The following is a 27,294-nucleotide window of genomic DNA, read 5'->3' on the forward strand; positions in this document are numbered from 1 at the left end:
CTATGCTAATCATTATGTGGATCAAGATGGTTACCATTTCTTGTGTTAATCTTTTTGTTGGCTTCACTACATTTATAACTCCTAAATTTGTTATAAATGATATGGGTTCATTGTGTATGCCTGTTCACGAGATTAATTGGAATTTTTTGGATGTATCCTGTTTTCTCTGTTGCTACAGTAGTCCGAACCAATAGAAGAGGAGAAGAAGAAGAAGTAGAAGAAGAAGATGAAAGAACAATCGAACATAATAGGTTAAACCCTATTAGCCGACCCTTAATATTGATTAGGCTCTAATTAGTAGTATAAAGACTAAACTGCCCCCACTTAAGTATGGGACAGGAAGTCTCTATAAAGACTGCCACATAAGCACATAACTTAACAGAAGTCAATTGACTAATCTACCCTTATTTGGCTAGCTCTAACACTCCCCCTCAAGCTAGAGAATATATGTCATATAATCCCAGCTTGTTACATATATAGTTCACTCTCCCTAAGCTTAAGCCTTTTGTAAACAAATCTGCCCACTGATCACTTGAGTCCACATGTTCTGTGCTTATCTCTCCAATAAGGACCTTCTCCCTCACAAAGTGGCAATCAATCTCTATGTGCTTTGTTCTCTCATGAAAAACAGGGTTGGATGAGATGTGGAGTGCATCTTGATTGTCACAGTACAATTTCATAGGTTTATCCATGGAGAACCCGATTTCTTGTAGGATATTCCTTAGCCATATTAATTCACATGTAGTGTGTGCTATGGCTCTGTACTCGGCTTCAGCACTGCTTCTAGCCACAACCATATGTTTCTTACTCTTCCATGTCACAAGATTTCCTCCAAGAAATGTGCAATAACCTGTAGTAGATCTTCTATTAGACACAGAGCCTGCCCAATCTGCATCTGTATACCCAATTATTTCAAGTTTTCCTCCTGGTTTGTACAATAACCCATGGCCCGGAGCTTCTTTCAGGTACCTTACAATTCTAAGAACTGCATCCCAGTGAGGTATACGTGGGTTCTGCATAAATTGGCTCACCACACTGACTGCAAAGGAGATGTCTGGTCTCGTGATAGTCAAATAGTTCAGCTTCCCCACTAGCCGTCTATACCTTCCAGGATCATCAAATATTTCCCCTTGTATCACTGCTCAACTTAACATTTGGTTCCATAGGAGTTTCAGCCGGTTTTGCACCTAACAGTCTTGTTGAGTAGGAGAAGAAGAAAGGAGGAAAGAAGAAGAATAAGAAGAAGAAGAAGAGGCAACTGATTTGAGGCCTCAAAAGTTCTACTTCAGTCGAGTGAAGCATTGTATTTATACTATACTGGTCATACAACACGATAGGACTGTAAAAATACAAAAATACCCCTACAAGTACTAAACTTGTGTACAGTACATATAATACACCTGTCAACACTCCCCCTCAAGTTGGGGCATAGATATCAATCATGCCCAACTTGTTACAGAGACCTTGGTGTCTGGAATGGTTTAGCCCTTTTGTAAAGATGTCTGCTAGTTGGTCTTTAGAGCTGATGTATGGAGTGAATACTTCGCCTATGATGATTTTCTCTCTGATAAAGTGCTTGTCAACTTCAATGTGCTTTGTTCTATCATGTAGTACCGGGTTGGCAGCGATACTTATAGCTGCCTTGTTGTCATAGAGTAGAGTCATGGGTTTACCAACTGGAAAACCCAACTCTCCCAATAAATTCCTTATCCACATACCTTCGACTACTCCGTGTGCCATTGCACGGTACTCAGCTTCAGAACTAGATCTAGCTACCACGGTTTGCTTCTTACTCCTCCAAGTAACAAGGTTCCCTCCTACAAAGGTGCAGTAACCACTAGTAGACCTTCTGTCACTTTGAGATCTAGCCCAATCCGCATCTGTGTAAATTTCAACTCTCAAATGTCCATGTTTCTGGAATAATAAGCCAGCACCTGGTAACTTCTTAAGATACCGTAGTATTCTCTCCATTGCTTCAAGATGAGTGGACCTAGGTGCATGCATGAACTGGCTAAGGACACCAATAGCATATGCTATGTCTGGACGAGTCATAGAGAGGTACAACAGTCTCCCTACAAGCACCTGAAATTGCTTCACATCCTTAAGAGGTTCACCTTGGCTGTCACTTAACTTGTGGTTGGGGTCAATGGGAGAGTCAGCTGGTTTTGTCCCAATCTTTCTAGTGTCCTTAAGCAAATCTAGGACATATTTCCTTTGGGAGATGAAGATACCCTTTTTTGATCGGGCAACCTCAATTCCAAGGAAGTATTTTGCGGGTCCTAGATCTTTCACTTCGAACTGAGTGGCAAGGAAGTCCTTCAAACTTTGAATTTCACCATTCCAGTCACCAGTAACAATTATGTCATCCACATATACTATTAGGGCAGCCATTTTACCTTCTACACTTTTTACAAACAGTGGGTGATTTGACTGACATTGCTTGTATCCCCTCTGCTGAACTGCAGTATGAAATCTGCTGAACCAAGCTCTTGGAGATTGCTTCAGCCCATATAAAGACTTCTTCAACTTGCACACCTTTTGATCATTTCCTTGAGCCAAAAAACCGGGGGGTTGAACCATATAAACTTCCTCTTCAAGGTCACCATTCAAGAAGGCATTCTTGATGTCAAGCTGATGTAGATCCCAATTCAGATTGGCAGCAAGAGAAAAAAGGACTCTAATAGAGTTCATTTTGGTAACAAGGGCAAAGGTTTCAGCATAATCAACCCCATACACTTGAGTAAAACCCTTTGCCACTAAACGAGCTTTATACCTCTCCACGGTTCCATTAGCCCCATGCTTTGAAGGGATAGGATATCCATCACATGGGCGCCCAAAGATTGCGGAATAGGGGGGGGGGCGAATTTCAAAAATTTTTCTCTCCCTTCAACTGGGAATCAAATTCCCTATTTAGAAAATCATATTTTCAATGATCATTCTTGAACCATAAATTGAACCAAATCTGAACTAAAAGGAGTAGGGAGGGATTATACCTGATACAGAGAAACGGTATCTCCCAATGGAGGTGCTCACACCCAAGGAAGGATCCAAAATCTGCTCCCACTGAAGATGGTGCAGTGCAGGGTGGAGCAGAATCAGTAGTGTTCTTCCAAAAGAACTTGACCCTTCGCAAGAATCAACTGGATGGCTTGTGAATACAGCTCCAATTGGTATCAAGATCGAATCTTGATTACTCCTGTAGAGAGGAGGAGATTGAACTACTGGAGGCGGCGGCTGTAGGAAGGAGGCGGCAAGAGAGTATTCGCAGGGAGCATAATTCTCTCTTCTTGTGATTTCAGCTCTGAAAACAGGAGTTGTGTATTACATGTCTAAAGGCTGCCGCCCCCTCCTCCTTTTATAATCCTAAAGGGATCAGCTCCTAATCCCATTAGGAGTTGCTAATCCAAATCATATTTGTATAAGAAGTCCCTTCAAGTGATAAGGGATAACCCTTATCTTATCTGTAGATCAGATCAGCCATCTCCTAATCTAATTAGGAGGCTTCCAGATCTAAATCTTATTTAGATCTTGGACTCTCTAAGTGGATAGGGTCTGGGCCCAATCCTATCAGCTGATCCACCTCAGAATTCGCCCCTTTAAATGACTAATCAAATCAGCCTAGTTCGAAATGGGCTTAAGGCCCATTAAAGGTTATGTATTCACTCGGCCTTCCAAACTGCTGCCCAGTTGGGCTGCCTTGTATGGCGTGGGACCCAAACATTGATCTACACAATAGCCACATGGGTTCGGCCCAGCCTTTGTTACAAGGCCTGGCTGAATACACTGTTATGGACAGTGCACCCCCTGAAACCCATCTTATGGGCTCTATGGGCCCAACACTTACCCTAAGTAGTCCCTGGGCCAATCCACCTTGTAACACCCAGGGACTGTGAGCAGATGCAAGATTATCCCATCAGGTATTATCCTCAATGGTATTACACTTAACCTCTTAGCCCATAATGATCATACACTGCCCGACAAGAGAGGACCTCTCCCTCGGCTGCAAGGAACAGTGTTGCACTCTCTGCTTATATGGATCTCGGGAATTAAAAACCTTTTGCAAATCATTTCGAAACCATAATATATATACTTTTATATCACATATAAAATATATTTTGAAAAACAAATCTCAACGTTTGAAATCGGCTGCCGGCAGTCTTGGTTTCCATCAGTGAGAGTGCATCATCGATCATTACCTTTGTCCGACAAAGGGGCTGATCCTGTCACTATGATCACCCACTCAGATGAATTCTCAGACTGTCCCAACATACCCAGGTTTTGACCCCCGCTAAGGATCTCACTGAATGGTATATCAAAGATAGCCCAATCCGACACCTAGTGCAGTATCATAATCGAGTCTAGGGGTCGGGTGTAACTTTCCAGTTTTGCCCATCAATCTCCATGGTCCAGGGCAATACTGGAAATCTGGTCCAGTTCATAGATTCAATTAATCCTACATTGTATGTGCCTAGGGTCTCACCCTGGCAGTTGAGACAGGCCACCCCAACCGATTTGGTGGCACCACAGTGTCAGCCTTGTCAGGGTAGGTCTCCCCAGACCGACTCACTGGCTGTGAACATTCTAAACTAACACGAATCTCGTTAAGTGTCCAATTTAAGGGTATTACACAGAAACATACCAAGGGAACATGAATCAAATATGCACTTTTATTCATTTACAATAAACTCATAAAGTACATCATCTTGATTGAAGCTAAGGACATACAGAACTGTCTAACATGCTTAACAGTGAACACCCATTTACATCCAACTGGATCCTTTCCCTTAGGGAGATCAACAAGTTCCCACGTGCCATTCTTATAAAGAGCATCAATTTCTTCCTTCATGGCCTTTGTCCATTCTAGTACTGAGAGAGCTTCTGCCACATTCTTGGGAATAGGGATACTGTTAATGGAGGTAAGAAAAGCACGAAATGAAGGTGAGATTTTCTCATAGGAAACAAAGTTGGAAATGGAGTGTTTAGTGGTGCACGACCTAACACCTTTCCTGTGGGCAATGGGAAGGTCAAGATCATTAGCAACAGGGAGGTTGGGAGTCAAGTTACCTGAGTGAGTATGATCTTCCCCCAAGGAATTTGATGGCATTTGAGGTACGGCTTCTGGATTCTCCATAGCACTTGAACCTGGTTGGCCTTTACGATGACGAGAAAAAACACGGAAAGGTGGAGGATCAGAAGAAGGGGAAGGAGTAGGAAAATGAGGCAATTGAACCAGTTTCTCCTCATGCCTACACTCCCCCTGAGCAAAAATAGGAAAGAATGGCTCATCCTCAAAAAAGGTAACATCCATGGAGACATAGAATTTCCGAGAAACAGGATCAAAGCAACGATACCCTTTCTGAGATAATGAGTAGCCAAGAAATATGCACGGGATAGCACGAGAGTCCAATTTTCCCCGGGTGGGAGATAGGTTTTGGACAAAGCACCGACAACCAAAAACACAAGGAGGAATAGAAAGAAGAGGGGCCTTAGGAAAGAGAAGCTGATGTGGGGCTTTGTACTCTAACCAATGAGAGGGCATTCGGTTAATGAGGTATGTAGAACAAAAGATAGCCTCAAGCCAAAATCGTTTGGGAACATTCGTGTGGAATAGTAAACCTCGTGCCACTTCAAGAAGGTGTTGGTTCTTCTGTTCAGCCACACCATTTTGTTGTGGCGTGCGGGCACAAGAGCTCCGATGAAGTGAGCCATGTGAAGCAAAGAACTCCGTGAGGTCACTATGAAAAGATTCTTTTGCATTGTCTGATTGAAATATTTGGATTTCGGTCTGAAATTGGGTGAAGACCATCTGCTGAAAATCTTGGATAATTTTTGGTACTTCCTCACGGGATCGCATTGGATATACCCAAGTGTATCTGGAATTATCATCAATGAAGGTAATGAAGTACTTGTAGCCACTCTCAGAAGGTAAAGTAACAGAGCCCCACACATTAGAATGTACAATGTGAAAAGGAAACTCAGATTTACTATTTTTTTGAGGAAATTGAGTTCTACAATGCTTGCTTAACTGACACGTTTGACAAGAAAAATTAGAAACAGACACAGACTTACACAGTTCTGGGAAAACAACTTTCAAGGACTCAAAAGACAAATGACCCAGACGACAATGCCACAAATACATTTTACTCTTTCTGAACTAACTCATAGACTCTGTAACATGAAGGAATTTTTAACACTACTGACTGAAAATAAATTCATAGGGAATTTTAGAACATGAAGAACATTAGAAAGAGTAAGGCCAAGGGGAAGAGAGAGAGTTCCTTGACCAGCTATGGAAGTGTATGATCCATCAGCTAGTCTCACTTTATCTCTTCCGGAAAGAGGGTGATAAGTTTGAAAGTAAGAAGATATACCAGTCGTGTGTTTTGACGCTCCAGAATCAATGATTCATGGAGAGTCAAGGTTGTGAGAAGCAACATGGAAAGCTGTGGCAGGATTACCTGATGTGGATGCAAAAGAGGTGGTGGGAGGAGCATCCATCTGGCGAATAGCTCTACCATAAAGGTCCAAATGGTCACGGAAGGAGTTTACAATATCCTCCCTTGGGTCAGATCCAGAGTAGCTATGTTGGCCATGTGGTGTTTGAGTCACAGTAGAAGTGGAGGGCTGATTCTCCCGAGTAACCATATTGGCCATGTGGTGTTTCTTGGTACCTTGTTGCCCGGGTCTTCTAATTACATCTGAGCCTTGCTTCTTAGGTAGATCTTGAGCCCACTTTGGTTTCCCATGGAGATCCCAACAAGTATCTTTGGTGTGTCGGGGCTTCTGACAATTAGTGCACCACAATTTTTCCTTATCTTCTTCTTTTCTCCCGGAGATCCCCTCTCTTGGAAGAAGGGCCACCACTAGTAGAAAAACCCCCCTTTGCCGCCAACACAATTGCATCCCCTCCAGTGTTGTTCATCAAGTTTCTTCTGCTCTCTTCAGACTGGACAAGAGCATAGACCTCCTGAATTGAAGGAAGATCCCTAGAACTTAGAAGTTGTACTCTGATGGATTCATAGATAGGATTGAGACCATGTAAAAAAGCAAACACTCTTTGCTGTGAGACAAGTTTCTTGTACGATTTTGCATCTTCATCACACTTCCAATCAATATTTTGGTAATGGTTCAACTCCTTCCAAACAGTTGTCAAGTCAGAGTAATAAACTGATAAACTCCTCTCCCCCTGTTTACAAGTAGATGAAGTTGCTTGCAGTTGATAAATCTTGGCATAATGTCGAAGTTCAGAATATGTGGATTTTGCCTGTTCCCAAATCTCATTTGCAGTTTTAGCCCACATGAAATTCTTCCTTATTTGCGGTTGCATGGAGATCAAAAGCCAAGACATAACCATGTTGTTCTCCTGATCCCATCTATCATGTTCTGCATTTCCAGAAGTTGGTTATTTGATTCTTCCATTTATGTAGCATATTTTTTCCCCTTGCAGTTATGTATAGCTTGATCCCCCTTGACCACTCTAGATAGTTTAACCCATCAAGAGGAACAACAGCCATAGGGAAGGATAGGTCATTGTTCCCACTCATTCCATTCAGCATTGTGGAGATTCTGGATGTAGCTGAATCTTCACTATTCATGATTCTAGGTTTAGAAGTACACAAAACCAAAGGCACACTGCCTTACAGAGCTAGTCCACAACTAGGCACTTGCAGATTTTCGGTTTCACAGGGAACCAAGCACAAACATTGCAACAGTAGTACTAGGTTGTATGACCTACACTGTGTAGGAGTCCACAGAACAATATACGAACTGCACTTGCAGTGTAACCAGGTCTGAATGACCTACAGTTTTACACTTCAGTACAGCTTCTCAACTAAAAAAAAAAAAACTCAGTAGGAACAGCAATATGAGTGGTGGTTCACCACACCTAATTGGTTGATATCCACTTTCCAGGGCAGTCGAACAGTCACTTAGGGTCTAGGGTTCATCAAAAGTCCCTTAGAGAGCAGAATAGAGCAACACACAATCGGAGGAAGGGGGACAGTCCCTACTCAGATTTTGGGACATCAACAGTCGTACAAGAAGAGAACCATAAACAGAAAAAATCAGTTCAGTACCTAGGTCACCCAAACTGTGAATAGGCAGTACAGTCAAGGACTCGAACTTCTCTTCAAATCAGAACCTTCCTTCGTACATCTGGGATGGTTTTCTATAGTCTTCTTAGCCGAGCAGCTCCAGTTACCAACACCTAAGGCTGAAGGATGAAGGAAGATGAAGAAAAAACTTGTAGCAAAACCCTTTTCTGCGCTAGGAAGTTGAATAGTCAACTTTCTTGTAGCAGAACCCTACTCGGCAGTGGAGACTAGTAGCAGCACTAGAGAATACTTCCTCTTCCTTGTCTTCGAGCATCAGGACTAAGCTTCTACGCAGCAGTGGAGAGAGACCTCGACTGGTTGTTTTCTAGGCCTGGACGGTCCTGCTCTGATACCATGTTGAGCAAGAGAAGAAGAAAGGAGGAAGGAAGAAGAATAAGAAGAAGAGGCAACTGAGTTGAGGCCTCAAAAGTTCTGCTTCAGTCGAGTGAAGCATTGTATTTATACTATACTGGCCATACAACACAATAGGACTGTAAAATTACAAAAATACCCCTACGGGTACTAAAACCTGTGTACAGTACATATAATACACTTGTCAATAAGTCTTGTTTCATCCAATAGATCAAGAACATATTTTCTTTGGCACAGGTTTACACCTTGTCTTGATCTAGCAACTTCTATACCCAAGAAATACTTCAATGTCCCAAGGTCTTTTGTTTGAAAATGATTTTGCAGAAAGACCTTTAGTTTATCGATCCCCAATTTGTCACTACCAGTTATGACAATTTCATCCACATATGCCACTAATAAAATGTTTCCGGCTTCTGAATCATGGCTGAACATTGAGTGGTCAACCTGGCATTGTTTCATTCCAAAATTCTTCACCACTTCACTAAACTTCCCAAACCAAGCACGAGGCGATTGTTTCAACCCATAAATTGCCTTTTTCAATCTGCACACCTTACCTTCCTCCCCCTGAGCAACAAACCCAGGTGGATGCTCCATATATACCTCCTCCATAAGGTCATCATGAAGGAAGGCATTTTTAATGTCAAGTTGAAACAAGGGCCAATCATACATAACTGCTAGGGAAATTAACACACGGACAGAGCCAATCTTAGCCACTGGAGAGAAGGTCTCCATATAGTCTACTCCATACAACTGTGAATAACCTTTAGCAACAAGTCTAGCCTTCAGACGCTCCACACTACCATCTGGCAAGTATTTAACAGTATACACCCATTTACAACCCACAACATGCTTACCAGGTGGAAGAGTAGTGAGCTCCCACGTGTGAGTATGCTGAAGGGCAGAGAGTTCCTCCTCCATTGCCTGCCGCCACCCAGGTGAGCTAAGAGCCTCTTGGACATTCTTAGGTATAGAAATAGATGACAATAGTGAAACAAACTAGCGATGTGAGGTGGAAAGGCAAGATACTGAAACAAAATTGGAAATGGGATGGAGGGTACAACTACGTTAACCTTTTCGTAAAGTAATGTGTAGATCAAGTCCTGAGGGTTCAGGGACAGGAGCAACAACAGGATCCGCAGACCAGGTAGAAGCTGGAGGAGGAGCCGGTGTCTGTCGATGAGTATACATGTGCCGGATCGATGGTCGTTCAGTAGGGATCTGCACGGGAGGAGGTGAAGGGTCAACCCCAACAGGAACACCCAGAACGGGATCACGAACTAGAAGAGGAAGAGAAAGCAAAGGTGGAGACACAGATACTTCAGGTCCCGAGAAGAAGGTGATAGACTCAGAAAATGTGACATTAGGATAGACATAGCACTTCCGAGAAATGGGATTTTAACACTTGTACCCTTTTTGAGTCCGAGAGTAGCCAAGAAAGACACACTTAATGGAGCGTGCATCCAGCTTGCCTATTCTAGGACTCAGATTGTGAGCAAAACACACACAGCTAAAGATACTAGGTGTTAATGGAAAGGGAGACAAGGTGGGGAACAAGATAGAGAAGGGAGACCAACCATGAAGAATGGAGAGCATCCGATTAATGAGAAAACACGCAGTAAGTACAATATCACTCCAAAACCATTTAGGAACACTCATATGATAGAGAATAGACCGAGCAGTTTCAAGGAGGTGACGGTTCTTTCGTTCAGCCACCCCATTTTGTTGAGGAGTGGATACACATGAAGTTTGATGAATGATGCCATGTTATTCTAAATACTGTTGAAAGAAAGTAAGAAAGTATTCACGACCATTATCTGAACGAAGAACTTTGATTGGAACACCAAATTGTGTACGTATTTCAGCATGAAATTTTTGAAAAATGGAAAATAATTCACTCATTTCTTTCATTAAGTAAATCCATGTCATCCTTGAACAATCATCAATAAAAGTGACAAAATACTTGTAACCATTAGAAGACTCTATTTTGATCGGGCCCCAAACATCTGAATGAACCAAAGCAAAATGGATCAACATACGACTTTCAACTCTAGGACTGAAGGGAACACGACGATGTTTCCCATACTAACACGACTCACACTGTAACGATGACAAATGACTCAAAGACGGAACCAGTATCTTGAGTGCCTTGAGAGATGGATGTCCCAGTCGACAATGCCACTGTAGAGGAGTGAGAGAAGTCCGAAGTGCAACTGACGATCCACCACCATCAAGGTAATACAATCCACCAGCCTCATGCCCCCCACCAATCTTCTTCCCCGTCTTACGATCCTGAAAAACACAAAAGGGAAAAATGTAATAGAGCAATTAAGAGTCTTGGTTAATTTACTAACAGACATATGATTGAATGGAAATTTGGGAACATATAGAACAGATGATAAAGAAAGAGAAGTCGTGTCAACATTACCAATACCACAAATGGGAGAAGAGGAACCGTTGGCAAGGGTAACAGTTTGAGATGTGAAAGTTTCAGAGGGAAGAGAACACACCTAGAGTCTCGGTCATATGATCAGAGGCTCCAGAGTCAATAATCCAGGGAGAGGGTTTGGATGATAGACAAGCTATAACTAAGTGGGCAAGGGTGGCAGTAGTATGTTGTGAAGTAGTCTGGAGGAACCGCTCATACTCATCACACGGTACACTCACCATCTCCTTCCCGGAAACAGATATAGATGTGGAAGGAGTTAGATTTGCATGTTAGTTATCACTGACATCAACCCCACTAGCTACAGCATGATTGGCCCATGTAGAAGGAGGGCCATGGAGATCATAACAGAAATTTACCGAATGTCTGTCCCTGCCACAATGGATACACTTCCTTGTAGAGTTACTTTTTCCTTTGCCACGACCTCCCCCTGAGTCACGACCACCACCACGGCCAAATATAGAACCACCACGACCTCCTCGGGAGGCATGTCCTCCCCCTTTAGTACCACGTCCACCTCCTCTGGCTATCACAAATGCTGATCTGTCAGATTGTGTGGGATTCTCTGTAGGTCCCAAAGAAATCCTACGAAGTTGTGCAAACACTTCCTCAAGTGTAGGAAGAGTAGAGGCCCCTAATATTTGGGCCCTAACTGGTTCATATTCTGATTTCAACCCCACTAAGAACCTAGTGACATCTAATTGTTCCCTCTGTTGTTGCTGAACCTTAACATCTGGAGTAAGGGGATGATAGACATTGTGTTCATTTCTGAGGTTCTTCATACTGGCATAGTACTCTTCTAAGGTTTTATTCCCTTGCTGCAAATCAAAATACTCCTGATAGAGCTGATATACCCTTGTAGTATTATCCTGCCCAGAATACAACTTCTTGGCATGTTCCCATATGTCCTTAGCTGTATCTAAGAATATAAAGTTGGCACTTATTTTGGGTTCCATATTATTCCATAACCATGTCATGATTTGGGCATCTTCCTATTCCCAATCGTCAAACCCTGAAGAGTCAGCTGGTGGTTTATCTACCTTCACATGCTTCACTTTCCTCTTTGCCTTGAGAAAAACTTCTATTGACTTGGCCCATGGAACATAGTTCTCACCATTAAGTTTAATTGAAATCATTTGTACACCCAGATAGTTAGAGGGAAATACCACACTAGGTTTCTAATCACTACAGCCATCTCTAGTTGCTGCCATGATGCTCTTCCAATGCTGCTTCTAATCTGAATTCCCAGTCACCAACTAAGTACTACTGTCAAGAGTTTGATATTCCAGAAACTACAGCAGTCCCCAAACACAATGATAGGTACACAAACTTTTGTTCTTGTTCACACCACTACTGCTTTCACAAAACCATGAATCACACTGACATTAATTCAGCATTTACTGACCACATACAATCCCTCTTACAGCTACTCAACAGAGATTGTGCATCACAAGCACCACCACACAGCCATAGCTGTCACACATGGTACAAACCTGTCTGACCTTTTTCAAAGGGCACTACAAGTCCAAAGAAAACTCAACTAGTGCCACTGCAGTACCCCTTACACCATTCGGCCACCTGCAGTAACCCTTACACCATTCGGCCACCTGCAGTAACCCTTACACCATTCGGCCACTGTAAAAGCAGCCTGTTCTTGGACCTTTTTCCAAGAACCAAGGCAACAAACAACCTAGTTCTCTAGGTTCTGATCAGTCCTCGCAGATTTTTGAAGACTTTCAGCCCAGAAATATCAACAGCACAAAAAAAGAGGTAACCTACCTTCTTTTGAGAGCTTCAGTCGACCATTCACTGATGAAGTTGTTCTCTTGAAAAAAAAAAAATTCTGCGCAGAGAAAGAGGAACTGAGGTGTTCTCAGACCTAGGCTGAACCTGTGTTTTCCATTGTCATCCCAGAAAAAAGAAAAAGAAGAGGCCACGAACAGAAAGGAGTAGGTCACGAATCTGTGAGGAGATTAGAAGGCAACGTCCTGCTCTGATACTTAACAGAAGTCAATTGACTAATCTACCCTTATTCGGCTAGCTCTAACATATCCTTTTTTCAAATAAACTTCTTCATGCATTTGTGGATTTTACTCTTTCAGGGCCAAGATGATCAGCTTCTGGATTCACCTACTTCCATTAGCTTTCTACTTAAATTATTGAAACCACCCCTTGCTAATACCATGGAGAACAAAGCAGTGACCATTGGTTGTAAGTCTAGCTCTAGTGCTGTCATTTCAAAAGTTGAAGAAATTCTCTTGAGCAGTAAGGAGATAAATTTGTGCAATGGGGGCAATGAAGGAATGGGGAGGCCAGAGTTAAGCCCAAAATGGATAGCTTTGTTGACAATGGAGAAGGCATGCTTATCTACCATTTCACTTGAAGGTACTAGGAGAACTTTCCTATCTATTATTCCTGAGTTTTCAATTTTTAGGAGCTCATAGTGTTTCAAACATAGTCCTGTATTCCCGTTAAAGGAAATTTTATCCCTTTATTGATTTCTCCTGGGTTTTCATGCTACTGTTTGTTCTTTCAGATACATCTGGCACCATAAGAAGAGTTGGAGGAAATTTCAAGGAAAGATTACGAGAACTTGGAGGGCTAGATTGGTGAATTACTTTCCATAATTGTAAGCCATCCATGTTTTAACAAATTATGCTTCCATGTTTTGCATTAAAATTCTTATTTGTTAAGGATGTTTATTGCATGAGAACATCATATATGCTATTTTTTTTTTCTGCTTAGCAGAAATGTACTGATAAATCCTGTGATTATGATGATGTTACCATGTTTTGTATTTGAGTTCTCCTCTGCTAGGAAGCTTATGGCATGAGAACAGCATAAATGCTATTGGTTCTCTGCTTAATAGAAATTTACCGGTAGATCTTTTGATTCTGGTTATGTATCTTGGAGGTTTTACTTGGATGATTTTATTGGTACTTGGTAGGTTTAACAAATGTCCTATTAATGTGTTCAGAAGCAGTTCTTTACATCCCTAACCCAGTTTTTTTTTTTTTTTGTCAGAAACTGGACTGGGCTGTGGATTGGACTTTTTTTAAAAGATAATCAATTAAAAAAACAAAAATAGAACAGAACTTCTCCCAACACAGCAAGTTGCTTTCCACAGTATACATCAACTAATAATGTCTGTTAGTTACAATAATTGTACCTGAATAAAAAAAAGAACTATAAGGGATACCCACAGAGCATTAATTATGTGTGTGGTAGCTTGTTTTCTAGGTTGGGTGCTATCTTAACACCCTCAGGTAGTATGACTCTTTTCTATTTTAATGGAATTTTTATTCTGATTCTTCCTGAATCAGAATATCTGCTAATGGTTTAGCTTACTCTCTATCCAGAAACAGGGTTCATAAGAGGACTAGAGGAGTTACATTAGAGTCCTATAATACTATGGTAGGTATTTTTTTCCTTTGTGGGTGTGTAGGGAGGCTGTAGTATGAAAAGCTTGGGTTTTCTTTCTATTCTTTCTTTCCTTCACCTTGTACTTTCTTTTTATATTTTCTTAATAAAATTCTTTTGATCTTGTTACTGATAAAAAAATGCTTCTCCAAGAGGAAGTTTGTTTTGGGAAATTGCTTGTGGCAAGATTAACACTTGCAGAATGTAACAATAAGGATCGAGCTGTAACTATTGATATCTGCCCGCATGTTTGCATCTTGCCAATGATCTTTGGATTTCCGCTTGAACTTGGTGGGTCTTCAGTGGGACCCTCCAAAAGCTGTGACAAGGCCATTACCCAATGTTTGTCCCAGCTAATATTTGGCTTTTATTCACACAAAATGGCAACTCTTAGATTTTATTATTACATGTTTATCAGCCCAAGATTTCATCATATCACATGAAAGTTGTGATTGATGTCCTACACAGTTGTTAACCCTCCAAAAGCTGTGACAAGGCCATTACCCAATGTTTGTCCCAGCTAATATTTGGCTTTTATTCACACAAAATGGCAACTCTTAGATTTTATTATTACATGCTTATCAGCCCAAGATTTCATCATATCACATGAAAGTTGTGAATGATGTCCTACACAGTTGTAAGCTTCAAGAGCTGAGCATTAGGGAAGCTGATGCTATCGAGGTAAGGGTGATCAGTGATGGTCCTCCTTGTTATCCAAAGAGGTGCTGCATTATGTAGATCTTCTCTACTAGTGGAAAGTGGTTTTGCAAATGCTATTAAATGCAAGGTTTAGAGTAGGTTCTTATTTCCATAGATCACATGTATGGCTTTTGCACTGGTCATGGATGAACTGAATAAACATATTCAGCAGGAGGTCTAATGGTGCATGTTGTTTGCAGATGACATTGTTTTAATTGATGAAACTAATGAAGGGTTAATTAAGCTTATGGGCAAATTCCTTAGAAACAAGAGGTTTTATAATAAGTAGTACAAATTAGGGTACCTTGGTTCAACAGTTCATAACAAGGGAGAGATTGAGGAGGATGTCCTTCATAGAATTAGGGCAGGATGGGCAAAACGGAGGGGTGCATCCAAAGTTCTATGTGATATGCAAATCAAATAAATTCACATTTCAGTTGGGTGTGAAGGTCTGCAAATGGGGTAGCAAATGTATTAGCTAAACAAGGAGTTGAAAGGTCAAATCTTTTCTGGGCAAACTTGTAAAACCGTTACCAAAGGGTGTTTGAATCTCCAACAGTTGTATTAATTTTAATCTTCATCTCTAATGAAATCATTTGCTGATCAAAAAGGAAATTTATATAAAACAGTTGTAAGGCCAGCTATGTTGTATCCTGTAGGAGCAGAGTGTTAGGTAGTCAAGAAACAAGAAACATGTCCAGAAAATGAGTGTGGCAGAAATCTATATGCCAAGATGGATGAGTGGAAAAACTAGAAATGAAGTCGTTCGAAGGAACCTATGAGTTGCTTCAATGGGTGATAAAATGAGGGAAAGTAGATTAAGATGGTTGGTCAAGTGCATATAAGACCATCAACAACACCCATAAGAAGTGATTTGTTGCAAGGTGAAGGGGTTAGAAGGGTAGGAGTAGACCCAAAAGGACATGGGTAGAAATAGTAAGAAATGATTTGAGTGCCAATAATTTAACAATAGATGTGGCATTAAACAGAACGGAATGGCAAAAGAGGATTCGTGTTGCCAACCCCATATAGTAGGGATAAGGCTTGGATGATGATGACATGTGTGAAACCCTCTTTTTGTATAGCTTGAGATGGACTATTAAAGAGAGTGGTATTAGCTCCTAGCCCCATTCACCCATTGTTCTATGATGTTTAATACAGATTCATATAAACTATTGGAAATTGATGCTCTTAATATGTGTATGTCAGCTGTTGGACATACAGTTGTGCTTGCTCCATGTCAGATCCTGAATTTCTGATTTGATCTCCATCTTCCCAGGCAAGGGAAAAGGAGGGGGGAAACTCATTCCTTTTGTTGGCCAGAGGAGCATGGTAGTTTTGACTAACTTTAGTTTGGGATTCCAGTTTACTAAGGAAAAAAGATTTCTTGGAGAAGGTGCTGAGGTTGGCTATGGGTACAGAAAATTCTTGGTGGTTTCATCTGTTTATCTGTTATTCTATTGAGTTAATTAAAGGCGAGAATTAATGATTGAACCACTGTGCTCCTTTTAGATGGACATCAGAAATGAACCACTGTGCTCCTTTTTATACATGTACTACATTCCAAGTTGCACAATATGTTTGTTGAAAGATTGCATTTTTGTGAATATAAAGGAATTTTCCTCATCTACTTGAAGGGATTAAGTTTTTCAGAGGGTTCAAATTTGTTCTGGAGGGTCAATGCTTTTGACGGGAAGTTGTCATGTTTTCTTATGAAATGAAAATTAGGGAGACATCCGGTTTATTCAGGGGTTTTAGTTCTCAAGGATGGTCTTTATTTTCCACGGAATCCAGAATCTGTGAGGGTTTGTGATGCTGGATCAATAGATAAATGGCTAAAATATTTTTCTTAGATGAGGGGTTGTGAGGTGTAGCAGGGCTAAACTTAGATGAGGGGGAGGTAGAAGCAATTGCGAAGACTCTAGGTTGTCAAACTAGTGATTGAGATGCTTATGATGTGAGAGAAAATAAGCAACTATTGCACAACTCACTAAATATGTAAGTGTAAAAACCAAACATTTGGTTACAAGTAGATGTTGGCTACATATGTACAAAAACACTATCATATAAAAAAAAAACCCTTCATTTTTTGATAAAGTAAGCATTTATGTCTAGGAGAGAAGGTATTGGAAGAACTCATACAATTAGAGCCTCTAAACCATGGCTACTATATACTGCTATCAAACATGTATGACTCAGCCTGACAATGGAAGGATGTGAATAGAATTCGGGAGTGGACGAAATCCAGAGGTATTGAGAAGATTCCTGGTTGCAGTTAAATAGAGATTGACAACACAGTTCATGAATCATTGTAGGTGACAAGATACACAACTCCAAGATATTTATGCAAAACTAGATGAGATTTATTAGAAACTAGAGTCTGCTACTTATGTGACAGATAATTCTATTGTATTGTTTGACAGAGTTGGATATTGAGATAGTGATCCTAATCCAAACTGAATAGTGAAGAGTACAACTTTAGATATTGACGAACTTGCTGATCAGTTAGGATTGGGATCGAAGTCTTATGTAAAAGTCGCCCAAATTAGAATTTCCTTAACAATCAATATCTCCAATTTGCTCCTAACAATCAATGTCCATTGATTATACATTTTTCATCATATATAAGTGTGCAAGAACCGGAGAGATTCAAAATCAAAATTTTTAACCAACCAGTAAAGCGGAACCCTTCTCCTATCAAGCTTCTGAATCCGCCCTTTCATTCCTCGTTCATCTGCGTACCAGGAATGTAGAGTAGAAGATGGTTCTCGCCCTAAGAGGGTGGTTTCTGTTAACTTTCTAATGTGGACGTAAGGGAAGGGGCTTAAGCTGCTTGGCATTCCTTATTTTAAGTATTCGTCTCCCTTTTGCAGTTAAAATACCCCTGTGAACACTAAGTTTTTTAACTGCGTAAAGGAGACAAGTCGTTAGAATAAGAAATTCCAAATGCAGCGATGCCACGGTGTCAGAAACTCCAGGGGGTTAATTTCTAATTTTCTAGCAACCGTTAGAAACCGTTAGAAACATGAAGGATGTTTCTGCAATTTACAAAAAAAAAAAAAATCAAATCGTTACTCGTAAACAGCCCTGGTCTCCTCAACCGGTAATACTTAAAACACTAAAAATATTTGACCACACGATGTGCATACTTTGGTCTACCTTTTTCATCTATGACCACCCATCAACTACTCATAAGATGGACGATAGCTAAATTCATTGGACAAAGAGAGTAGTGTCTACGGACGACAATTTACTGTAGGATCACTTGATCATAACTTCTCCTTCAAGAGTTACGATTATGACATCAACATGGGCGGACAATCTTGAATTTTCTCATATTCTGTTAACAATCTCCGATTTCGTATCTTGCATGGCGTTGCTTGCTGCATTCGTAACCGTTTTATATCTTCTTCTTTGTTTCGTCAGGTGCCTTCATGGAAGCTACCTCCGTACCAAATCCAACCATTTAAAACCAGCGTTCATCAAGTTAATTTTCTGTCAGATGCCATGCCATCACTCTTTAGCCTTGAGAAAGAATCGATGGACAAGCTTAGAGCCTGTTATCATTCCAAGAACAGAAGAATAGCCAAAGCTGAGACTGAGAGATAACCCATCAAAGTTGTCTAATACATATTCAGCCCCTTGATGGTTAATGCTAGAAATCAGGCCGAGTTCAGAGCGCTCGTCCAAGAACTAACGGGCCAAAATTCCGACGACAGGAGTTTCATTAGCAACCCCACCACAAGCAGCGAGGTCGCCTCAGGAGTAACTGACGATAAAAGTTGGAAGAGAAACGAGACTGTTTATGACGAGTTGTCCATGGATGGAATGACTTTGATCGAATTCACAGATGATTTCATCTCGGCTGAACAGTGTGAGATTTTATCTGGATTTGAATTTTCCAGTGACTTTTGTGATAATTAATCATATGGGATAAGTTCTATAGCATCAATTAATTGTTATTAAGAATTAATTTGATGTTTGTAATGGTTGCTGTTTTTTCCGCAAATCTGGTTTCAGTAATTGGACGTTGATAATAACAACTTGGAACTAATTTTTAATGATATAACTTTAACAAAAATGACAGTAAAGTTATCATATACTCTCTATGAAATTTACTTTTCAAATACAAAATATAACAAAGTTTACAAGAAAAGTAGGAGGCTTTTATGTATTATTAATTAGGGAAATTTTCAGATCAGTACCTTAAACTTCAAGAGTTGTGTCAACTCAGTTACTTAACTTCAAAACATGTTTATACAGTACCCTGAACTTTTAGAATATATCTAATAGGTCTCACATGATGACATGTACCACTTAAAACTTCTAAAATATAAAAATTACCCTTGAAAGAAGGCACTGTTCATTGTCTTCTATGTACCTTGAGACTAAAGAGCTGTGCCATTGCTACGATGGTGCCAGGAACAGATTTGAACAACCCAACAACGGTGCTGGGAATTGACCAAGTTTCGGTGACGACTGAAACTGCCATTGATATGGTTTCTTGTATATTCTTTAATTTTTTTTTTTTTTATGTAACAGATGAAATTTTCCTATATATACTAAAATCCATTTTGGGTAGTCGCTGTAACCAAGGGCCGTATCAGCCGATATGTATCATATCAGGAGCTTCCCGATATGCCCCTACAGAGGGTGTATCGGGGTTTTGCCCGGCTCAGGGGGTGGACGGACCTTAAATTGGCCCCTCTGAACCAGATTTGAAAAAGACTAAAAAAAAACTATCGATACTGTCTGATACGCATCTATCGGTGTATCGATATTTTGAACCTTGGTCGTAACCTTCCCGTCTCAGCTAGGATGCAAAGGGAAATGATGTTGATCTTAGCATTTACAAGGGAAATGTTCTGTTGATTGTTAATGTTGCACCACAATGGTATAACTTAGTTTCTTCTTTGCTTATTTCAGAATTTACTTCTATTTGGATTTAACTTCATTGACCACAAATTCACCATCGGTAATCGGTAACCTATCATTCCACAAGCCGAAAAACAAAATTGCTTGGATACAAGGTGGAATGACAACATAGTTTACTGAAATCAAGATTTAAACTAAAGTGGTTTTGTTTAAATTGATTTATGTGGAAGTGACAGATAAAGAAAATTAGATGACATCTGATGGATAGTTTTGATATTTCCAAAACTAATTGATGGACTGTTAACAACAGGGACCTATTAAACACATTCTGAATGTTCAGGGTAGTACATAGATACATTTTAAAGTTCAGGAACTAACTTGACGCAACCCCTAAAGTTCAGAGTACTGTTCAAAAATTTCTTCAAGTCTTAATCCATTAGGAATAGCAATTATTAATCAAGACACAAATCACACAATCAGAACCGATATAATCAAATCCACTATTGGTATGGTTTTATTAGGTAGACCCGACCCATTGACAATTCTATCTAACAACGTATGAACCCTACATCCTATAATATTGAATAATATAATACAAAAATTAAAATATATGAAAATCGTAGGGCCCATAATTTAGATCATTTTATGTATCCATTATTTCTATTTCTATTTTTTTTTCTTTATCTGTTTTTATCACTTTGCTTTTGTGCTAAGGCCGGGACCTGAGGATACAAAACCATAATGGCATCAAGGGCCCCCAAATCATTCATGTTAAAAAGCCATATAGAATTAATTATAAAGCCATATAGTTCTAACTTCTAAGTTAAAAAGTGCGAGTCATCAATAGTAGGTCCCTGATTCTTAAAATTTGGACCAGGTGGCAAATTATAAAATCCCTAGACTCCACTATGGATCTTGTCCCCAAACATAATACACACCCTTTATTTGTCCATTATTTTTATGATTTTAATGTTAAAAAAGGAAATAATTTGATTTTTCCATAGTTTTTTCTATTAAAAGTGTATTGGGAAACGAACATTCTTTTCATTCAGCTAAGGAGGTGGCCTAATTTTAGTATTAAGTGAAAAAACCATCTCTACACCAGTAATACAAACATGTGGCATACAAGAAAGAAAGAAAGGAAAGATATTCTATAACCGAGTGGGCCATCAGTATTTTGAAGTTCTAATATACTGCTCAATGATGCTCAACTTTATCATGTGTCCAGACCCAAATTACTAACATCCCAATTTATGAGGCCTCTCTAAGCTATGAAAGTAGTAACAACCACTCTAAACGATAATCTTTAATAGTTTATTTCTAGGGTACAACTTGGACAGGTATGATTGGGTTGAAGGCCAACACATACCCAACCCTAAGATCGGGACCTCAGGCTCAGCCCTTAGCTCAACTCAAGATGAAAGCCCAAGTTGGTCAACCCAAACCCGAATTGAACTAAACTCAACAAAACTCAGGCTGGGTTTGGGCTTGGGTACATTCAGGTGAGTTTGGTCAGGCTAGTGGAGTTGGTTGGGTTTGACAGCCATTCTATGTATGCTTTAAACTTAGGGTCTGTTTGGTTTGTGATCGAAATTGGAATCGGACCCGGAATGGGAATCCCTTAGAATCAGAATCGGAATAGCCTATTTCCCCTACCTATTTGGTTCAAACAGGAATCGGAATCGGATTCCGATTGATGCTGTTTGGTTCATCAAGAGGCTAAAATCGGAATCAATCATGATTTCCAATTTTGCCCCTAATAAAAATAAAAAAAGCAGAAAATAATACAAAAAAAATGCAGAAATTACAATAATTTTGCAACAAATTCAGAAAAAAAAGCATGAAAATACTCAAAATTCAGGAAAAAAAACAGCAAAGTCAGAAAAAAATCAAAGTAAAATGCAGTGAAAGCGTATTTACATGAGTTGGGATTTGGCCTGGACTTGATCGATGCAGCAAGGACGAGTTTCGGTTGATTTTTCACCTTAGGTTGTTTGTTGTGAGCCACAATGATGATCAAGAATATGGACGGGGGTGATTCATGGGAGAAGACAACCTCACTAGCGTGGACTCTGCTTAAGAAAGATGAATTCTCTCGAGTGATTTTCGTTATAGATGGTTTTTCTTAACATGTGACAAAGAACAATAATAGGGGAGTCCTTGTAAAACTGACGAAACCAATGGTAGACGAGAGTAAACCCAAAAATGGCAAAACATTGTTGAATATATGCAAGAAAACTGGATTCACAACACTACTGGATTGTTGTCTCGTCGGGGAAGACGATGAACAAGTATCTGTAAATGTTGTGCTTTGCTCACCAAAAGAGTGATAAGAATGATAAAAGAAATCAGGAAAAATAGGGAAAATGGGAGAATGAGAAAGGAAAATGGGAGAAGAGAGATAAGAAGATAGGGGTTTCGGTCCAACCTGCCGCTACAGTGACCATTGCATCAGCAAGGACAGAACAAAGAGAGGGAAGAAGAAGAAGAAGAAGAAGAAGAAGAAGAAGAAGAAGAAGAAGAAGAAGAAGAAGAAGAGAGGAAAGAGAGAAGAGATCGACCTCCTCAGCAGAGATGGGTTTGATGACGGTAACGACAACAGCAACGGCATGGGATTCTTCCTTTTCACCGCAATTCAATCACAGGTTGGATTGGAAGGGTTTTTTGTCCAAAAAGAAAAAAAATGAAAACTAATAGCAGAATGGGAATCACATTCTGGGGGAGGGGGTCGGGAATGGCCATTCCAATTCCTCATTCCCATTCTAGTTGACCAAACATCCAAAATTGGAATGACCCATTCTGATTCCAATTCCAGGGTCCTATTCCCTCAAACCAAACAGATCGTTAGATATTTCATCTAGATTTAATTATGTATTATAATGGCATACAAAATATATAGGTTTTTATATAATCTTCTACATGAGTATGCATTTGAACAAAAAATATGAATATTATAATACATTTTGAAAGAATGGTAGGATCCATCGTATGGATGCCAAAATGGTTGCAAAATGGGTGGGCGAATTTCAAAATTTTCCTACATTTCTTCCAACTGGGAATCGTATTCCCTGATTTTAGAATCAAAATTCAAAGATCCTATTCGAACCAAACCAGACCAGATCTGACCCAAGAACAAAGGGAAGGATTATACCTGATACGGAGAATCAAGATCTCCCAACGTCGATGTTCACGCCCAAAGAAAGATCCAAGATCTACTTCCACTGAAGATGACACAGCGAAGGTGGGGTAGAACCAACAGTGTACATCCTACATACCGAACTCTTCACAAGAATCCGTTGGAGGCTTAGAGCACTGAACCAAATCAGTCTTTCAGCAAAGTCTGATCTCAAGAACCAGCTTCTTGATTGTCCCTTCAGAGGAGTTCAAACCAAGCAGTAAGGCTGCGGCGGTTGGAGGAGTTCCTAAGGTTGAAAGTGGTGTGGATGCAGATTTTAGCTTAGAAAGATGAGATCCTATCTCAGATTGTAGAAGTTGTAACTGCAAAACCCTAAGTCGAATTCTCGTAATTCTAGATTAGGGTTTCCTCCTTTCTTAGTGATTACGAGACCTCCTAATCCTATTAGGAGTTATCCCAATCCAAATCTGTATTTGGATAGGGGATAATCTTAATCCTATCTGCATATTAGGTCAGCCCACTCCTGATCTCATCAGGAGGTTAATCTTAATCCTATCTGTAGATACGCCCCCTTAAGTGGGTGATCATATTATCCTAGGTCGAAATGGGCTTTTAGGCCCATTAAGAAATCAATGCTCAATAATTTTTCAAACTGCTGCCCAGTTGGGCTTCTTTGTATGGCATGGGACCCACGCATTGATCTACACATCAGCCACATAGATTCGGCCCAGCCTTTGTTACAAGGCCTAGCCAAATTCATTCGAAAACCCAGTGAACCTCTCGAGCCCATCACATGGACTCTATGGGCCCAACACTTACACTAAGTGGTCATTGGGCCAAGCCATCTTATAAAAACATAGGGACTTTGGACAGATGCAAGATTAGCCCATTAGGCATTACCCTACATGGTCTTACACTTAACCTCTCAGCCCATAATGATCAAACACTGCCCGACAAGAGAGGACCTCTCCCTCGGCTGCAAGGAACAGTGCTGCACTCTCTACTCACATGGATCCCAGGAATTAAAACCATTTGCAAACATTTTGAAACCGTGTATAAGTATATATCATATATGTAAATTTGAAAAACAAAATTCCAACGATTGAAATCAACTGCCAGTAGTTTGGTTTCCATCAGAGAGAGCGCATCCCCAATCATTACCTTTGTCCAGCAAAGGGATTGATCATGTCACTATGATCACCCACTCAGATATATTCTCAGACTGTCCCAACATACTTAGGTTTTGACCCCCGCTAAGGATCTCACTGATTGGAATATCAAAGACATCCCAATCCAACACCTAGTGCAGCATCATAATCGAGTCTACAGGTCAAGTGTAAATTTCCAGTTTTGCCCATCAATCTCCAAGGTCCAGGGCAATACTGGAAATCTGGTCCGGTTCAAGGATTCAAGTAATCCTACACTACATGTGCCTTGGATCTCACCCTGGCGGCTGAGACAAACCACCCCAACATTTGGTAGCAGATCAGTGTCAGCCTTGGCAGGATAAATCTCCCTAGACTTATCAATGGCTATGAACATTTAAAACTAACACGAGTCTCATTAAGTGTCCAGTTTAAGGGTCTTACACAGAAACATACCACTTAACATGAATCAAACATGTACTTTATTTATTTACACTAAATGTCAAAAGTACATCAAAATTGATTGGAGCTAAGGGCATATAAAACTATCTAACACATTCAATTCAAGTGTGTTTGTGTGCATATGTATACACTTAAGTACATCATAGGTCAGGCTAAAGCTGGATTGGGCCGGCTTTGAGTCACCCGAGACTTTAATCCAAGCCTGACCTGACCCGTATTAAAGTCAAACCCGGCTTTTCAAACCTCTGGTCCAATCCAAAAGCCTGAAAATCCAAGCCCAATTAATGCTAGTTTAGTTGGGTAATGCTTTGGGTTGGGCCTGCCCAAGTTGCAACCCAGTGCTCATCATCAAATATTTGTTTGCAGTTGATCCAATAGTTGAATGGTCAATTGTCATCCCTCCTATGAGTCATGGGAAAGGTTTTAAAAGGCTAAAGGCGAAGGTGAGGTGATTGGGTATAAAAGGGGTGAGCCTAAGCCTAGGCGTTTTGAGGCGTAAGCCTCAAACCAAAAAAATAAAAATTATGTATTTATATTTTTTAGAAAAAAACAAATGAATAAGTTTTTTTTTCTAGATTTACATTACCCAACTTAACCTGAATTTGACCTCATCTAGGGACCAAGCTAACAATTTTTTTATTAAAAAAAATCGTATATACAAAGTGCCAAACTTATTATTTATTTCATTTTATATTTTCTCTAATACTTTATTCTTAGTTTTTTTTTTCTCATTGTGGTCTAAAAGCATTGGGGTTTGTTTATTCTTTATAGCTCCATTCTTAATAAAAAAAAATGATTAGTAGGGGTGAGCAAAAAAAACCAAAAAACTGAACCGATCGAAAAAACCAATCGAAACCGAACCGAAAAATTGGTGTTTGGTTCGGTGTTTTTAAAAAACTGAAGGTACCAGTTCAATTTTGGTTAACCATTATAGAAAGCTAGTGGTTAACCAAACTGGCCAGTATACATATATTTCTATATATTTTATATATATTTATGCATTATTTATAAATATATATTATTTAAAATATAATATTTTTTATTATATATTATACATTTTTATATATTATAAATTAATAAATATGCATTATTTATAAATATATATTATTTAAAATATAATATTTTTTATATATTTACAAATTTTTATTATATTTTTATAATATATATTGTAAAAACTAAAAAACCGATGGTTAACCAAATCGGTCAACCGGTTAACCGACTGGCTTCAATTCAGTTCTGGTTACCGATTTTCCAAAAAACGGTAGTACCGGTTTGGTTCCAAAAAAATGCCCCATGGATCGGTTAACCAAACTGTGAACACCCCTATTGATTAGTAGTTCCATTGTTTTGTTTTAGACTTTTAATTTTAGCTACATAGTCCATAAAGAAATTATTTGGATAAGGTAACTCATTGTTTAGTGCAAAAAGGAGATAAGTGCTTAAAATAAGGAATGTCAAATGCAGCCTATATATATAATTTAATAGTAGCTCACATTAACAATATTTCCAAAAAAAATGTCATTATTTAAGCCTTGGGCCTTACACATCACAAGGCTAAAGGCTTAAAGATGTAGTCCTCTAACAACTCAAGGCGCCTTGGCAATGAAGACAAAAGCTGTTGAGGCCAGGCCTTTTCAGTCAGCCTCGCCTTGAGGCTTAGGCCTTTTCAGTCAGCCTCGCCTTGAGGCTTAGGCCTTTGGCCTCTCCTCAATAACCTTTTAAAATCATGGGCGTGGGAACAAACCGGTGCAACTGTGGCTCTCTAGAAGAAAGAGAGAAAGAAATTACAATTCTTCGGGCTAAGGTGGTATACTGATATATTTGGCTCTAGACCTTGAATCTTCGAAACAAAAGTGAACCTTCTTACCTTCTGAGAGTAGTATTGAATCTAACGAAACTATTTCAATACATACATGAATACATTTTTATAATATTTTATATGAAAAGATTATAAGTGACGTCTATAATCAATGAGAGAAATTGTCTAATCAAAATGACCTCTTTGTTTAATATTAACCATGTTTAGAAAAGAGAACGCCTTTGAAATTTAGTGTTTTTTTTTAACAATTTAGAAGTGTGTATGTTTAAGTTTAGCTGAATGACTGCCTAACCTCCAAGAAACTAAAACTTTTATTTAATGGCCGGTTCAACATCTTTTTTCTTTTTATTTATTTATTTGTGGAGGGGGGGGGGGGGGGGGAGGATTGACAAACCTGCCTAAGGTTTCTAAGAAAGACTTGAGATCTCCTGCTCACAATAAGTCTGTCCACGTCTACCCACAACACACTACCCCATTGTATTGGGCACATCTCCCCTCACATAATGGAAGATAAGATATTCTTCATGTGTGGCTATGGTATTATGCAGGTAGACATGAACAGAGTTCTCGTGGGCAGGAGATCCAGACTTTCTAAGAAATACTAAAGCCTCCTCTTTCCTTTCATCAATGACACTAGTCTTCCTTGCTGACATGGCAAGACAAAAACCATCGTTAACTTATTTCCGATGAGCAAGTTGTCTAGATGGCCACTTGCCACCCCTCCAAATAGGAGGTGCAAGACCAAACCTGCAAAACTAGAGGCTCATCATGATAATGGCCAATAGGCCTCATGTGCACCCCTGCTCTTCCCCATCCTTAATTCCCCTGTC

The 27,294-nt window shown here is 39.7% G+C and overlaps 1 protein-coding gene across 10 annotated transcripts in view; it reads right to left on the reverse strand.

Annotated features, from left to right (window-relative positions):
- LOC148878898 (beta-galactosidase 8-like) overlaps window positions 1-17,978 on the reverse strand; it is a 36,847-nt gene extending 18,869 nt beyond the window's left edge. For 4 of the 10 annotated variants that reach the window (XR_016104048.1, XR_016104042.1, XR_016104044.1 and 1 more), the window contains exon 1: window positions 17,701-17,837. The gene's annotated coding sequence lies outside the window, so the exon portion shown is untranslated. Of the gene's footprint in view, window positions 1-17,700 lie in introns of all 10 variants that reach the window. The other 6 variants (XR_016104051.1, XR_016104046.1, XM_088960278.1 and 3 more) reach the window with 4 other exon arrangements.
- Window positions 17,979-27,294: the final 9,316 nt, after the last annotated feature.

This window comes from Nelumbo lutea, chromosome 1 (assembly GCF_056320005.1).
Source record: "Nelumbo lutea isolate HS-2025 chromosome 1, American lotus-T2T, whole genome shotgun sequence".
In the NCBI taxonomy this organism is placed as follows: domain Eukaryota; kingdom Viridiplantae; phylum Streptophyta; class Magnoliopsida; order Proteales; family Nelumbonaceae; genus Nelumbo; species Nelumbo lutea.